The sequence below is a fragment of the Psittacula echo genome (assembly GCF_963264785.1).
Source record: "Psittacula echo genome assembly, chromosome: 5".
In the NCBI taxonomy this organism is placed as follows: domain Eukaryota; kingdom Metazoa; phylum Chordata; class Aves; order Psittaciformes; family Psittacidae; genus Psittacula; species Psittacula echo.
In genome coordinates this window covers 44,710,004-44,725,670 of record NC_137739.1, presented here as the reverse complement: position 1 = coordinate 44,725,670, position 15,667 = coordinate 44,710,004, and the positions used below count along the sequence as shown (strand labels likewise).

General features: G+C 36.5%; 1 protein-coding gene across 4 annotated transcripts in view; it reads left to right on the top strand.

Annotated features, from left to right (window-relative positions):
- CDIN1 (CDAN1 interacting nuclease 1) overlaps positions 1-15,667 on the top strand; it is a 126,466-nt gene that overhangs the window by 88,347 nt on the left and 22,452 nt on the right. Inside the window, exon 12 of one of the 4 annotated variants that reach the window (XM_080617472.1) lies at positions 1,564-1,646. The exons of the other annotated variants lie outside the window; for them this stretch is intronic. The gene's annotated coding sequence lies outside the window, so the exon portion shown is untranslated. Of the gene's footprint in view, positions 1-1,563; positions 1,647-15,667 lie in introns of those variants that run through there. 4 annotated transcript variants of the gene reach the window in all.

The window sequence follows — 15,667 nt, the reverse complement described above, 5'->3', positions numbered from 1 at the left end:
AACTTAGAACGTCTAAAATTATATTGTACAAGTAATCAAAATTAAATAAAGACAAAATTGGTAAAAGAAGAGGAGAAAGGGGGAGAAAAGGAAGGTGTTAGGATACTGAGTATATGCATTCCTGTTTCTATCGTCAACGTGAATTTAAAATCAATCCTATTACAAAATTTGGCATGAGTATGTGTGTGTTGTGAAAGCATAGTCAGCCTCTTTAAATTCAATGTAACTGACTCCTGTGATCTGTATATACTGCAATCTGGCTATTTAATGCATCTTAATCTCAGAAGAAGGAAAACTGAGGGTTTTTTTCAATAGTTACCTTTCTGTTCATGCTTTGAGGTGGTGTTTCTGAAAGTCCCAAATATAAGGCCCATTTATTCAAATTTTAAGAACACTGCTATTGTCAGTGTTTTGTTTGAATATGGAAGGAACAAGAAACAGTTTTCACATGAAAAACAAATGCATTTTTTTCTTCACTTTCAAAATAAAACCACAACAAAGACACACGTCACTTCTGCTTACCCTGCCCTCTGTGCAGAATGTCTGGGGTAGAACAATAAATAGTATGGAAAATGACAAATTCTGTATCATACTCTAGATGAAATCATTGCTTTGCTAGAGACAATGTGTAGTTGGCCACTAAGTGCATTGGGCTGCCATTTCACCTCTCTTGTCAGTGGCTCCTAATGTAACCTTCCCTCCTCTGTGATAGATTTTTTGCAGGCTTGGCTGCAGAAGTACATAATGTTCTTCAGAAATGTCTAAGAGTCTAATAGTTGAAAAGTTCACAGGAAAGCTTGTGCATACTCTGGGATTGGGTGTTATTCATGGTCAGAGCTTTAAATTACAAATTCAATCTGATCATCTTGTGTTGCATAGGCAGATTCTAAACTTTGTTTTAAAAGTTTTGAAATAACTATTTCATTGGAGATACATTTTCTTATGAAACAACTGACAAAATTTTGTGTGTCCTTTGCAAAAGGCTGGATGTTTAATGCAATAAAATTACATCATCACACTTTAAATTTGAAGTAATATTAATTTCATGAATTATATGTGTAACTTAAAGGTTACTGTGGTAACATTGTCATACATTTTTCAGATAGTTTAGTAATTATGTAATAAACAGACTTAACTAATCATTAAAGTATGTATGCAAAGTAGGGTAAATGAATATTACGATAGTTTGTGGACCAAAGTCAGCACGCAATGACTGATTGGTTTAAGTTCCTAACTGAAACTGTTTGCTCATGATTTTTCTACTTAAAACATTATTACATATAGTGGAATTTCTGAATGTAGCTATCAGAAGTGCTAATAGATAAAATGTTACTAACTGTGTCTTTGAAGCCTGGCAATATAAAGATACACTGTCCCTATTGTCATCATCTCTATTATATTGCTTGGTGGAGGCAGCTCTTGGGGATGCATATTTTAATGCATCTGAAGATTTTTAATGTTTACATTAGGTAGATGTTTAATTACAAAGATGCAGAATGAGCAGAATTGATTACGGTATAGGAAATCTTACGAAACTATGAGCTCTATTTTTGTCTTTTTCAGGATACAGCTGTTGCAGGTTTGGGTGGAAGAGGGAATTTGCTTCTTAAGACATGTGAATACTCATGCGGTTTTTAACCTGAAAGGCTAAACTGATTTTCTGTTTTAAAATCTAAAGTTACAGGAGATACAACTTCAAAGTGAATCAGAGCTATGTTTATCCCTCTTATATGTCAGAGTTTAAGTGCAATGTTTTATGTATACAGTCATCATGACAGTTAAAAAGGCTATAAAGAAAAGCAATTATATAATTGCTTTAAAGAATTAAGTAGCATGGATAAAGGCTTTTAGAAACTACAGAGCAGTTTTAATAATTATATCACCTGAAGTCAAGCTGCAAAATTATGTCCTAATTATTTGCAATGAGTAATTATCTATAAAGTTATAAGCTTTGAAAGAATTTATGAGTGTGGGGGAATTCTTTGATTATTTTTTTTCCCACACACACTAAAACAATACCCCATCATTTTCTATTTTAGCAGTTTCCACAACTTAAACATTAAATTCTTATTGTTGCTTTCTGTTATATTAGTAGTGTGTGTTTTGCAATTCTAATCTTCACGTTTTTCTTTCTTTATCACCGAAGTAGGCCTTTTGAAGCCAGTGAATTTTTCATAGCAATATTGACAGTGTTCACATTTGCATGATGACAGCCAAGGAATGGAGCAGTAATTTTTGAAATTGCAGAAGTATTTAGAACACTGATAAAAGCTGAAATATATTTTTGATGGATTGAAGTTAAGCATACATGATTTTTCCTGCTGTCAAAAGGCTCTGAATTTAGTGAATATTTGCCTGCTGTGAGAATGCAAGATTAACATCACAACCATCACCCGGGCACCCAAACCCTGCAATTTAATAGCTTTTTAGGTTCTTTCCTTTTTCTAAACAGCAATTAATCTCATTTTAGTACAATTTTCTCGTTTCTGAAGTCGCTCATTGAATCGCTGTTTTGTTCATATTTGGCTTCAGCTCCTCTGCATAGTCATTAAAGTCCCAATTAATGTCACCTTTAGCTGAAGAGTACTCATTTTTATTGAGAAAATGACAGTTGCTGCCATGAGTAGTGCAGTGTAATATACATTAATTGCCCTGTAACACTGGTAATTACGAGTTTTTCAAGCCTCTCAGTAAACTGTCATGCCTAGACAAGACTGTGCTAAAATAGATTACTCATTAGGGAGACCTGTCCTGTTTTCTGGTGGGTTCTTAGTGTTGGTTTAAAAAAAAATCTTGAGTTTGAGCAAATAGTTGCCAAAAGCAATTTCCTACAACAACATGTCTGTGTTCGGTTTTCCAGCCATCACATAAGCCTGCGGTCAGCAAACAGCCAAGGTGCTGTGGACTCTAGAGGTGTCAAGATTTCAATGTTTATTTAGGTGGATCACAAGGATAAGCTTAGCAATTCGTAATTCAGCGCTTAATATGGATGTTATTAAAGCTGCCTTTTTCAGTGTTGTGTTTATGACAGGTCTACCTGACATTTTAGAAGAGCAGTCAACATTATCAATATTTTATGCCCCAAAAGACTTTAATACGGTACTATAGACTGTCCACTGAGCTGGAATTACTGAATCCATTTTCAAATAATTGTTATGTAGGAACAGCAGGGATTATGTTGTAGATTATGTGGAATAATTATCAGATCTTTGAGGAGCTGTATGCCATTGCAAGATGTATTAAAAAAATACAGAAAAAATGTGTGGAAAAATTTGGTTAATATTGTGACCCCCTCTGAAAATGAGGCTCTAATATGTATACTGTTAGAAAACCCACCTGCTGATTGAATCAGGATATGGTGGGAAGCAAGTTCTTAATTTCAGAGGGAATGTATTTCACTGCTTTCTCTTCCTGTCTTTCTCATATTTTATGTTTGTTCTTAAAGACAAAATAGTCTCCTTTAAAGCTTATTGCAGCACTGAACTGACAAAAGAAAACCTTTGTTTTATCTCTGTTATAACACCTGCTTTAGGCAATCTGCTCTTTCGTGCTCTCTCTAAATGAATTTTGTCACAGCCTTTCATATTCTTCTGTGGTGATGAGCTAATGAAAGTAGATAGTACAATTTGTGCTGACCAGGTAGCAACTGCCAGCTTGCAGCTGAGGATAGTTTAAAGAAATAAATAAAAGATAGCGTTATATCACTGATTTATCCATTACATGACATTAATAGTAAGAAACCTTGGTGTGTTTATCTGTTTGTATTGGTGTGCATTTATCGAATTGTTTATGACAAGACTAATTGGAGTAATTGTAGACGCTGAAATTACCTGTCAGCTATATGTAACCACACTCCCTTTCTTTCTGACAAATGATGACAACTGAGGGACCCCGTAGCATTACTCATGATGGCTTTTCGAGTGGTAATAAGGACAATAGGGGCCCTGGCTAATTTGACATGGACAGCCTTCACAACAAGAAGCCAGCTAAATGACTTGTCAGTAGGGGAAAGAAGTCAGAAAAGTAATGGAGTCCCCCATGGCGCTCTGACAGGGAGATGAGGCAATTTCAACGGAAAGTGAAAAGGCTTCAGTTTGTCAAGTATTTAGAACAATCAGAGAACAGCTAGAGGCTGGAACCTGACAATAAATTTGTGAACCATGGTAGCAGTTTCATATAGGTCAGTTATTTCATAATGGCTGTGAAGCTTTCAGAGGTTTCTGCTTTCGTAGCATACTTCACATCAGCCAACTGGTGCTTTGTCACCTTAAATTTGTGCTTCACTTTACACAGTAGGAGTAATGGTTAAGGTTACAGAGGAACGGCAGTATAAGACAGCATGATTTGCAGACACCAATCTGTTGAAAAATAAACAAAAATTTAGATAGTAATAGTGTGATTGCATCCATTACAAGCTAGCGGTGTTAACATGTTCTTTATGATTTTGGCCCGCACCCTTTTTATAGGTAAGTGAAGTACTTTATTTCTTGTGGAAAAAACTAGCAAAATCTAAGCCCCTGTTCCTATCCTTTCACCCTACTGTACGTAGTTAAGATTTCTTAAGGTTCATTTCCTGCTGCTTGCTGTTGAGATGTATTCCAATTCTACAGTTTTGACATCTATTGAGACACTAAGTGATGACACAAAAGGAGAATTTGTGATTTTTTTTTTGAGTGCTCAGCAGAAAATAATGTTCTTAAAAAAAAAAAAAAAAAAACAAAAAAAAAAAAAACACAAAAAAAAACACACACAAAAAAAAACCCCACACCGAAAACCCAACCTCCTAGAATTAAATACCAGTTCGGTGTCCCACTGATAGTAGGTCTTTTTATCTGTGGCTTCAGTAGTCTGTTAGGTTGGTGAGGTTTTTCATATCAATGATTCTTACCTATTTATTTGCATTGAGATAAAAAGTCAAAGTATGATTAAAGCGTACTTCAGTATGGCACTGTGCTTTCTGAATTACTACACAAGCTCCTGAATTCTTTTAAAGTGTTTATGGATTGAGCACAGTTTTAGTGAGAAGTATCAACTTGTCTTTTTGGCAGTGATTGTTTTGTTAGAAAATAGGATTGAATATATTCACTTTAATGTTTATTTACAGTCTGATTCCTTCATTTTGCCAAATGTCCTGTTTCTTGCAGATTTTAAAGCTAGTGCAGCAACTGTTTGAGAACTGTGTGGATTCTGGCTTTTTTAATAAGTGCTTCAAGTTGTCTCATTGCATGACCAACATATTTCTTGACCTGGTCTTGCTAGATTTTGTTACATAAACATTTTCTTCCCCCTTCTCATTTAAATGTGTAGCATAGAAATTTCTCTCTAGGTTAGAGGTCTTAGATTAGAAATTTTCTATGCCATATTTAAAATGTATCACAGTATCACAGTATCACAGTATGTTAGAGATTGGAAGGAACCTCAAAAGATCATCTAGTCCAATCCCCCTGCCAGAGCAGGAACACCTAGATAAGGTCACACAGGAATGTGTCCAGGCGGGTTTTGAATGTCTCCAGAGAAGGAGACTCCACAACCTCCCTGGGCAGCCTGTTCCAGTGTTCTGTCACCCTCACTGAGAAGAAGTTTCTTCTCAAGTTTAAGTGGAACCTCTCGTGTTCCAGTTTATACCCATTACCCCTTGTCTTATCATTGTTAGCCATTGAGAAGAGCCTGGCTCCATCCTCATGACACTCCCCCTTTATATATTTATATACACTAATAAGGTCCCCCCGCAGTCTCCTCTTCTCCAAACTATAGAGACCCAGCTCCCTCAGCCTTTCCTCATAAGGGAGATGCTCCACTCCCTTAATCATCTTTGTCGCCCTGTGCTGGACTCTCTCCAGCAGGTCCCTGTCCTTCTTGAACTGAGGGGCCCAGAACTGGACACAATATTCCAGATGCGGTCTCACCAGGGCAGAGTAGAGGGGAAGGAGGACCTCTCTCGACCTACTGACCACCCCCCTTCTAATACACCCCAGGATGCCATTGGCCTTCTTGGCCACAAGGGCACAGTGTTGGCTCATGGTCATCCTGCCGTCCACTAGGACCCCCAGGTCCCTCTCCCCTACACTACTCTCTAACAGGTCGTTCCCCAACCTATATTGGAACCTGGGGTTGTTCCTGCCCAGATGCAGGACTCTACACTTTCCCTTGTTATATTTCATCAAGTTTCTCCCTGCCCAACTCTCCAGCCTGTCCAGGTCTCGCTGGATGGCAGCACAGCCTTCTGGCGTGTCAGCCACTCCTCCCAGCTTAGTGTCATCAGCAAACTTGCTGACAGTACACTCAATTCCCTCATCTAAATCATTGATGAATATATTAAATAATACTGGTCCCAATACTGACCCTTGAGGCACTCCACTAGTTACAGGCCTCCAACTGGACTCCGCCCCATAGACTACAACTCTCTGGCTTCTGTCCTTCAGCCAGTTCGCAGTCCATCTCACTACCTGATCATCCAGGCCACACTTCCTCAATTTAGCTATGAGGATGCTGTGGGAGACTGTGTCAAATGCTTTGCTGAAGTCAAGGTAGACCACATCCACCGCTCTGCCATCATCCATCCACAATGTTATTTCCTCATAAAAGGCTAGGAGGTTGGTCAAGCATGACTTCCCCTTGGTAAAGCCATGTTGACTGCCCCTCATAACCCTCTTATCCTTGACATGCCTTAAGATGGCATCAAGGATAAGGTGTTCCATCACTTTCCCAGGGATGGAGGTGAGGCTGACCGGTCTATAGTTACCCGGGTCCTCCTTCTTGCCCTTTTTGAAGACTGGAGTGACATTTGCTTTCCTCCAGTCCTCAGGCACCTCTCCCGTTTCCCAAGACCTGGTAAAGATGATGGAGAGTGGTCTAGCAATGACTTCCGCCAGTTCCCTCAGCACCCGCGGGTGCATCCCATCTGGACCCATGGATTTATGGATGTCCAGATTGCTCAACTGGTCCCTAACCCATTCCTCATCGACTAAGGCAAACTGCTCCAGTGACCTGGCTTCATCTGAGGTCTCAGGAGTACAGGGCTCTTCAGGACTGCCTCCGGCAGAGTAGACTGAGACAAAGAAGGCATTCAATAACTCTGCCATCTCAGTATCTTCTGTCACCAGGGCACCCATCCCATTCACCAGTGGGCCAACCTTGCCTCTGGTGTTAGTTTTATCAGCTATGTATTTGAAAAAGCTGAAAAAGACTGCTTTGTTGACATGAATCCTGCTCCTCCACCCCCATCCATTCCTTGTAATTTTTTTTGAGAGTTATGCTCTTGCTCTTTGAGTCTTATCACTCAGATTTGAAGGAATCTTAATTTAGGACAGCCAGAATCTTGGCTTTTGATTCCCAGTATCTGAACATTTCGGAACTATATTTCATTTCTAGTGATTTTGTCAAGGAAATATCTTGCTCAATTGAAGAAGCTTGTCATTCTGCAAGTTGGGCCATTGAGTCCAAGATTAGAACTGTAGTTCCCCTCTCCACCAAATAAAAAACAACTCAAAACAAAAAAACCCCACTCCAGACATAAGGTGATTATTTAACATGGTATGTCCACACCTGAATCTCGTTTATTCTGTTTGCCTGTCATGCACATATTAATGTAAGTTTGCCAAATATTCTACCCAGTTCCTTTTCTAAGATGTTTCTCCAGCAGAACAAAAGAAATCAACATATGCTAAAGTGTCTGTTAATAAATGGCTCCATAGCTGATGTCACTGCCAGTTTGGGGTTTTTCAATAATGAGATGCCCTACGTGGCACCAGGTTTGCTGGCATTAGATGGGATTCAATGATCCTATGTTTCTATGCATATCATAGTTTCATTGCTAGTAACTGCCTTGAGTAGTTCCACTGACTTCGTTAGTTCATCTTACTTCATCTCGGCTTTCCAAGAGATCTTTTTAGGGTAAGAGGTTTTTTTTGTCACCTCCTCTTCCTCCCTAACTACCTCCATACGCTTTAATGTGCTTTGGTGCTTCAGTGTTGTTATCCAGACCTTGATCAAAACAAGAAGCCAATATTTCTATTTCACTCTACTATTTCACTCTCAGTCTATTTTCACTCTCTACTGTCTGCAGTCCAGCTGTATGACTCCTGCTGCGGTCAACAGTGGCATCCAAATAGTTGAAATTCCAGCTACATTTATTCCTTTACTTTCTTGACATATTTAATTTAAACAAAAATTTTATTTTCTAAATGCATTATTTGAAAAGAGCAAATGTAAAAATGATAGACAAGTAGTTAATTTGTAGCAAAATATGGACAAATTCAAAGCTGGCAAAGCAAAGGCAGGCATGGCCCACAGTCTTTTTAATGCATGCTATGTGAATCCTGGATGTTGTGTTATAGCTCACTATTTTATTTGGAAGCTGTATTTATTCAGTGGGTAAAAAAAAATCATTTGTTATTATATCCTTTTCCATTTTGTGACCTGTTGCTTGAGAAACAATAACTTAGTTAAAAATTAACAATCAAAATTAAGTGTTCAGTGTTTAGGAAAATGTCTTTCTTTAAAAGAAAGATACCTTTGACATATCTTTAAAAGTATCTTAAAAAGGTAGTATTTCAATGGTACCGTGAGTTTTGGAGACTGTTTTACAATGTAGTGGCTATACCTTGATCTTCCAATGTTGCTTGTTGAAAATTACCCCTCATAACACCTTTTCTATCTTTTCTTCAATAAGAGATTTCATTACTAAGTTTGATTTAGAAGGTATTTTCAGTGCTTTTATCACATTTAGTTACTGGTATTGGAGGAAGAGGATTTCTTCATTTTTTACTTCTTTCAAGGTAAATGTCTATTTTATTTATTGTAGAAGACGCTAGAGCTTTGCAGGACTGACAGAAGTTATGTGTTGTGGCAAGAAGCATCTATTTGGGAAAGAATGAGGACACTTCAGTTCTGATTTAGGAATCAGGAGGGTATTTCTTTATGCAGTGGGTTAATTTAACGAAACATTTATAAAAATCACAGGCTTAAAAAAATCATGACAGGACATTCTTTATAAAAGTTGTATCTAGACTAAACTGAATAATATTTTTAGCAATTTGAATTCAATGATTTTGGTCTTCAATAAGCATAAAAAGGAAAATTATGAGTAAATTCTGAGAGGCATTAAATAGATATGTTAAAGTTTTGCACCTAATCTGGCTGAAACAATGGATGCTATTTTCCATTACCAGACCTTTGAGTACTTGCCAAGCTCCTGTATTTCTATGTACTTATGACTTTTCATAAATATTTTCATTATATAATGGTGCATAGGTCTACAGTTAGTATATTCGAAAAGGTGACATAAAACTAATGCAGAAAATATTTAAATGGCGCTTTAAGTTTTGAGGTTTGTTTGGTTTTTGGTTTTTATTTTTCATATAAAGATATGCAGGAATAGCATAAATCAGTTTTTTGAATACCTGTCTTAGTCTGGCTAGAGTCTAACCAGTGCAGCCAATGACAATCTCAGTTCCTGCATTGAGTATCCCTGGAATAGAAATATAGAACAGAATCATTTATACCAAAACTACAAACAGGTCTTTGCATACCAGTCCTGTTTCTATTAAAGCAGATACTGCTGCATAGGTTTAGGGGATGTGTATGTCATAATTCTGAGTTGGCTTAAGTATTAAGTCTTCCACAAATATAAAATCCTTTCACTTATACTCTGTAAATTACATTGAATTCATGAAGGTATTGTGAATAATAGCAGATTATAGTTCATATGGCTGCTAAATCAGATTTTTTAAGTTCACAGCCATTAGGAAAATGTCCTGCTATGTGCTATTCCTTTATTAAATCGTGGAAGGAAATGTTTTTGCAGAAGTACAATACCATGTTCAATTCTTAAATGCAGAGCTCCCTTACACAGAAAAATGTTTTAAGACCTTTTGTACTGTGTAATGCTAAGTGCCTGTTCTACATTCCTGCAATGTATTTACTTACTTTATTACAAGGAAGCAGTCACTGCCTGTGTCATTAGCAGGTATAAATAAGTGATGAAAAATCTGGCATAAGTATGTAGGTTGAAATATAAGTTAGGTTTATACATAGAAATAGATATATTTACATATGATTAAACTGCCTATAACCAATGCTTTTGTATGTTTTCACTAACAATTTTAATTGCAAAAGAAATCCAAACAATGTGAACTGTATTTGCCCAATACGTAGTCTTAATATCCTCTCAGCCATCTATTCCAGTAAGTATAATAACTTCCATTTGCTTTCTCAGCATGTTCTTTCCTTTCTCTGAAAACTAAGGAAATAGCTTGACTGGGAATTTAATATACACTTACACTCTAAAATCAGGAGAAGCATCTTCCAAATAGACGGAAATAACAGCAAAAGTCACTTCTTCTGTCTGGACATCCAGTAAGAGATGGAAATTAAGCTAGCATGTTCCATTCTTGACTACCAAAAAGAGATACAGTCTTTTTTAGTGGAAGGTAGTTTAACTTCCCTATTTCCTCCTTTTAGTTTCTTTAATGTAGCATTGTTATCTTTGGCTCATCCAAGTTCAGAAGTTTATTTCCTACTCAAGTAGGAAAAAAACTGGACATGCAAAGGAGAAGCATATGTATGCCAAAAACTAGTTACCTAATTATTTTAAAGCTACTTAAGATGGAAGAAATATATGAATATATATATGTAGATACATTTGTTGTTATAGTTGTAAAATAACGATATGTAATCATTACCCATAATAAGTGAAAATCTGCATAGGTATTACAAGCATCATCATTTTATTAACAAATGTAAAATCTTAACACTACCCAAGATGTTGGTAGTAATTCGTAACTGGATCACTAGGTCTCTCTGTCAGTTTTAGGCTGGATCATTTCATAATTACCAGAAAGGGTGGATGGATTTTGATTTCTAGAGTCCAGATTCACTTGTAATATCTAGAATCACATTAGTACCAGTAAAAGATGGCATGAAATAAATTTTCTGGTTAAATGATGGCATATGGGAAAAGTCTGTCCTAGTTAATCTATGTAGAGTTAAACTTCATTCCGGCAGCTGGCAAAGCTTGTTACTCTAATAATTGGAAATAATCAATACAGAAACTATTGAAAATAATCAACTGCATTTAGGAATATTATTGATGAGCAAAATGCCATTTGCTATTTTTACTGCCTTTTATTGTATTTAGATTGTAATTTAACTACCTTCTAATTAGTTTTAACTTAGCTCAATTGGAAGTAGTAAAACCTACTTATCTAATAAGTGACACATGTCATAAAGAAACATACAACCTCCTTATTTCCCCTAGGTCAGTCATCCATGAACTAATTAACTGAATTTTTGTTTCCCCCCTTTTTTGAAGAAAAGCAGTACAATTGAATTTGTCCTTTTTCCCCTTCCCAAAGCAAAACACAGAAACAAGCTTCCTCCCCCTCAGCTGCATTCTTAACTGTTAAAATATCCTAAAGCACTCGATCACGTAGCGTTTTAATTTCCAAGCCATGTGTTGTATTAGTGAAGTGCACATGTTACTGATTTGAGCTGAAAGTTCTCAGTCTGTTTAGCAGAACACCAGGCTGGCACGAACAAGGTCCTTGCTAGGTCAGAGGCCTGAAGTTGACATCTTTCTTAAATCTTACTTTTGTGAAAACTAGAAGCACAGGTCAGGGCAGCTAGCTGATGGCATTGCCTCTTACAAGCACTGATTAGATTAGCTCAACATTTATCAACTACACACAGACTAACACTTAACCTTTTAACTGCAGAGTTTTGATGTATCCTTATTTTTTAATGAGGAAGTTATTGTCCCAAAGTGTCGCTTAAAGCTTTAGTGCAGGTTTTTTCTCCCATTTAGCTGACTAACAGGCTTTAAATGCTTTATAATTCAAAGTGCACTGTTTATAACTGTGCTTTGTTTTGAGGGCAAAGATTGAGAAATTTTGCTCTGGAACAATTTATTCTAAATATTTCTATTGTATCTGTTCCATTAACCTAGAATTCAAGATTTAATTTATAGCTTGCTTAAGTGCTAGCTGGTTTTTATCCTAAACCATTAACAGAAAAATATTTACAATTGGCTTTTTCCTTACAAAAGATGCAGTAACTTACTACTTTGGATTTACCTAATTACTTGTAACTCATTCTGAATATGGACCGTAATCACCTGGGTTTTGGAAACTAATTCATATCTCTACAGGGAGCAAAGTTGCCCATGATTCCACATCTAGCAGGCTGAATTCAAGGTTTTAATTCTCTGTTGGAATTTGGGACCTATAAGAGATATATTTTGCTAGTTACAAGTGTGGGCGTGATAAAAGACTGCAAAAAATACTGTCACCAGCAACCTAAAATAATCCTGAACTTACAGGCTGATTGGAAGATTTGAAGCTCTTGCTGTGAGAAACCAGCAAGCAGGTAGCAAAAAACAAGCAAATGCAGGATTGTACAATTTTGATGTAGGAAGCACTGAGATGTCAATACCATACTGAGGTGAGCCTTAGGTAGCTGGGGATTGTAGTCACTGCAGTTCTGAATTGGGGTCTTCCAAGGCCCAGGAGTGGCTGAAACAAGTACCAATAGTGGCAAACCGTGTTGTAACACTGGTATCAACAACCTAGATATAAAGAAAACTGAAATTACATTGTGAGTATTGCCAAGTACATTATCTACAAACAGTATAATATCAGCAGGGCAAAATAAAAGCGGTAAGTCACAAATAAAAAAATGGGAATGTTTACTAAGTAGTAGCATTAACTAACTTTTGTCCACTGTGATTTAGTTTTGTGTTGTAAATCCTGACAGCCAGTTATTTTCATCATGAGCAGCTGGGGACACAGAGCCTATTACTGTCCTTTGACTCCATGTGTGTTACTTTTTATTGCACAGGTCAGTTAGAGATTTCCTGAGGACCTCAGCATCAGGAGTCTGAGTTAGGTATGAAGGACTTGAATAGTACATGGGGTCTGTGACCACATTTATGTATCACCTAGTGAAAATGCCTTGTCAGCAATGAAGAGGACTGTCAGTGGTCTAGAATAATATCTGCTGCTTCTACTTAAAAGGAAGTATTAAAAACTCCAATGTAAGCAATAAGTGTCTCTCATTGCCATCTAAACATCTGGAATGGGAATTTCCACAAAGGGAGGGAAGCCCAAGTCAATAAAAAGTTGGTTTGGGGAGTAGGTCTTCTTTTTCATTGCTAACAACATTACCTGTTCCTATGTTAATGTGATGTCAGTAAAGATGCAGATGTGTGAAAGCAAAATAGAAATTTTGCTGTATGGTTTATGTTTTTAAATCCAAGCTTGTAAACAGGCCAGAGAACACTAATGATTGCTGGGGGGGGGGGGGGGGGGAAGTGGAGAGAAATTCCTGTTTATGCGCTTCTGAATTTTTAAAATCAGTTTTGAGAAGCAGCATTATTTGCAGTCTAGTTTTCACCTGCCTTTAGACAGTGCATTTCAGGTCTATGCCCTAACTCCAGTCTGGATATTCCGTGGCAGACTGCCATATCCATACCTGTGTAAGCAAAATGTTTCTCTTATGGTCCCAATAGTAAAAATAGTGATCTTGGAGCAGGATTCCAGCATCTGGGGGTGGAAGGGTAGCCTGACAGCAGTAACTGAACAGAACAAGACACAATACCAAACATGAAAGTTTCATTAATCTAGACAAGAAAAGCAGAAGAGGGACTTGCATTTTTTATTACTGAGTCTCATGTTATCTAGCCATACATCAACAATTTATTTTCCTGCTTAAATTAACCCTTTGATATAGCCAGATGACTTCAAGGCCCTATTTTGAATCAGTCGTGTTGTTCAAAGCAAACACTGTTTCCTAAAAACATTTTTTCCTAAAATTTAATTATATGCTCTTTAGAAAATGGTTAGACTTAGCACTTACATCAGTATCACTGTAGACAACAAAGTCAATTTGAATATCAGTTATTATATTTGAAAGTGGTTATTTTATTATTGGCAAGTAAAATGGTAACCAGACATGTTTAGGTTTAGTCAAATTGTGGGTGGTGGAAAATAATATACCACTCTCTAAATAAATTGAAGCCATTTGAAACTGCCCAGATCCTGGAAATTAATAATCTTGTTCTATATAAAACAAGCTCAATATGATGAAAGCTGGGTTTAAAAACCATGGGCATATTCTATAGCTAACATAAAATGGTGGCACTTCATTGTTGTCACTGTTGCTATCTAAAACACAAAGTGTAATGGTAGAAAAACATTACAGTAGTAATCAGCTTCTATAAGCAAATATATTATCACATAGTAGGGAAACAACAAATTTACAGTGTTTTTATTGTATTATACTCATTAAAAAAAAAAACAACCCACCCAGTTTGTTTGAATTTATTGATATATTAAAGTGACTCTTGCCTACTTCTCAGCACTTCCCCTTGGCATCAGTTAATTTTTTTAAGTGTTTTAAAGGTGGTAAGTTGTTGTAAAATTTATAGAGCTTCCCATTCACAGAAACCACACAAACCATAACTGTAAATACAGTATTTACCACTCTACAGTATGTCAACATTATTTTTAAGGTTGTATTCTGTTTCTATGAACACCAACTTTCTTTTATTTATAGTAGGTAGGACCATGGGCATACACTTAGTTCCGGGTGAATACTTTAGATGTTTCTACAACATCCATGTGCTAATGCATGTGTGGAGTTTGATTGTCTTTATATACTTCAGTATTTGAGGACAACCAACATGATAAGGTTGAAACTTTCAGAGATATTGAGAACATTTCATATTTCAACAGCTTAGATTGTCTACTAATCTATCCTGCCAAATGAGGTAAATATGTGTACCAAGCCTCAAGCCGGACTTCTATTAGAGTGAATTTTGAGTAGCTTGATTAAACGCATAGGATTTGGAAGATACTAAACAGTCTCATACTTTCCTCCTTAAAGTAACTAAAATGTTATCCTTGGAATTAAGCACTTTAGGTGCTCTGTCACTTTCAGTAGAGAACGAAAAAGTGCAATCTGCAGTACATCGTGTCTGGTTTGTCTTTATATATCTAGGAATAAGTGGGCTAAATATGAGCCAATACATCTGTTTTCTCTAGGTACATCAGAGGTTACACAGCTAGGAGAAAGCTATTTAAACTTAAGGATTGTAATAGCATACAAGTAATGTCTCTATCCGTTCATAAAATCAGACTAACAAATCACGAGTTTTGGCCAGGAAAGTAGTAAAGTTCCAAACTAGTTTCCCAAACTGATCAGTGAAAGCAAAAAACTATTTTTCAACGAACTTCAGTCAGTGTGTGAAATGTAGAGTGGTTGGGGTTTTGCCAAGATGCAAATGTATTATAAAAATACCCATTTTAACAGTGCTTTCCACATTTTTTTATTCTTAAAAGTCAGTCATTCAGAAAATATGCAGTTTTCTCTTTACTCAGCTGTGTCTTGATAAATTCAGTTTGTCCTGTCATAAAAGTTGTTACAATATTCATGTTGATTTTGCACATATGGAATAAACTCCTACACTGAAAATAAATTGTACAATCTGCTTAGTTTTCAAAACAAAAAATAAAAAATACCCCAAAACAAATATTTTACATTCCTTTTATGCATTGTATTGAAGTCCTGATGAAACTAACTCTAAAAAGAAAGAATTTGTCCTCATAGAATTCAGGTAAATCCCATGAAACTATAATTAAAAGCAATCACACTTCCATCTGGAAAGGGCAGA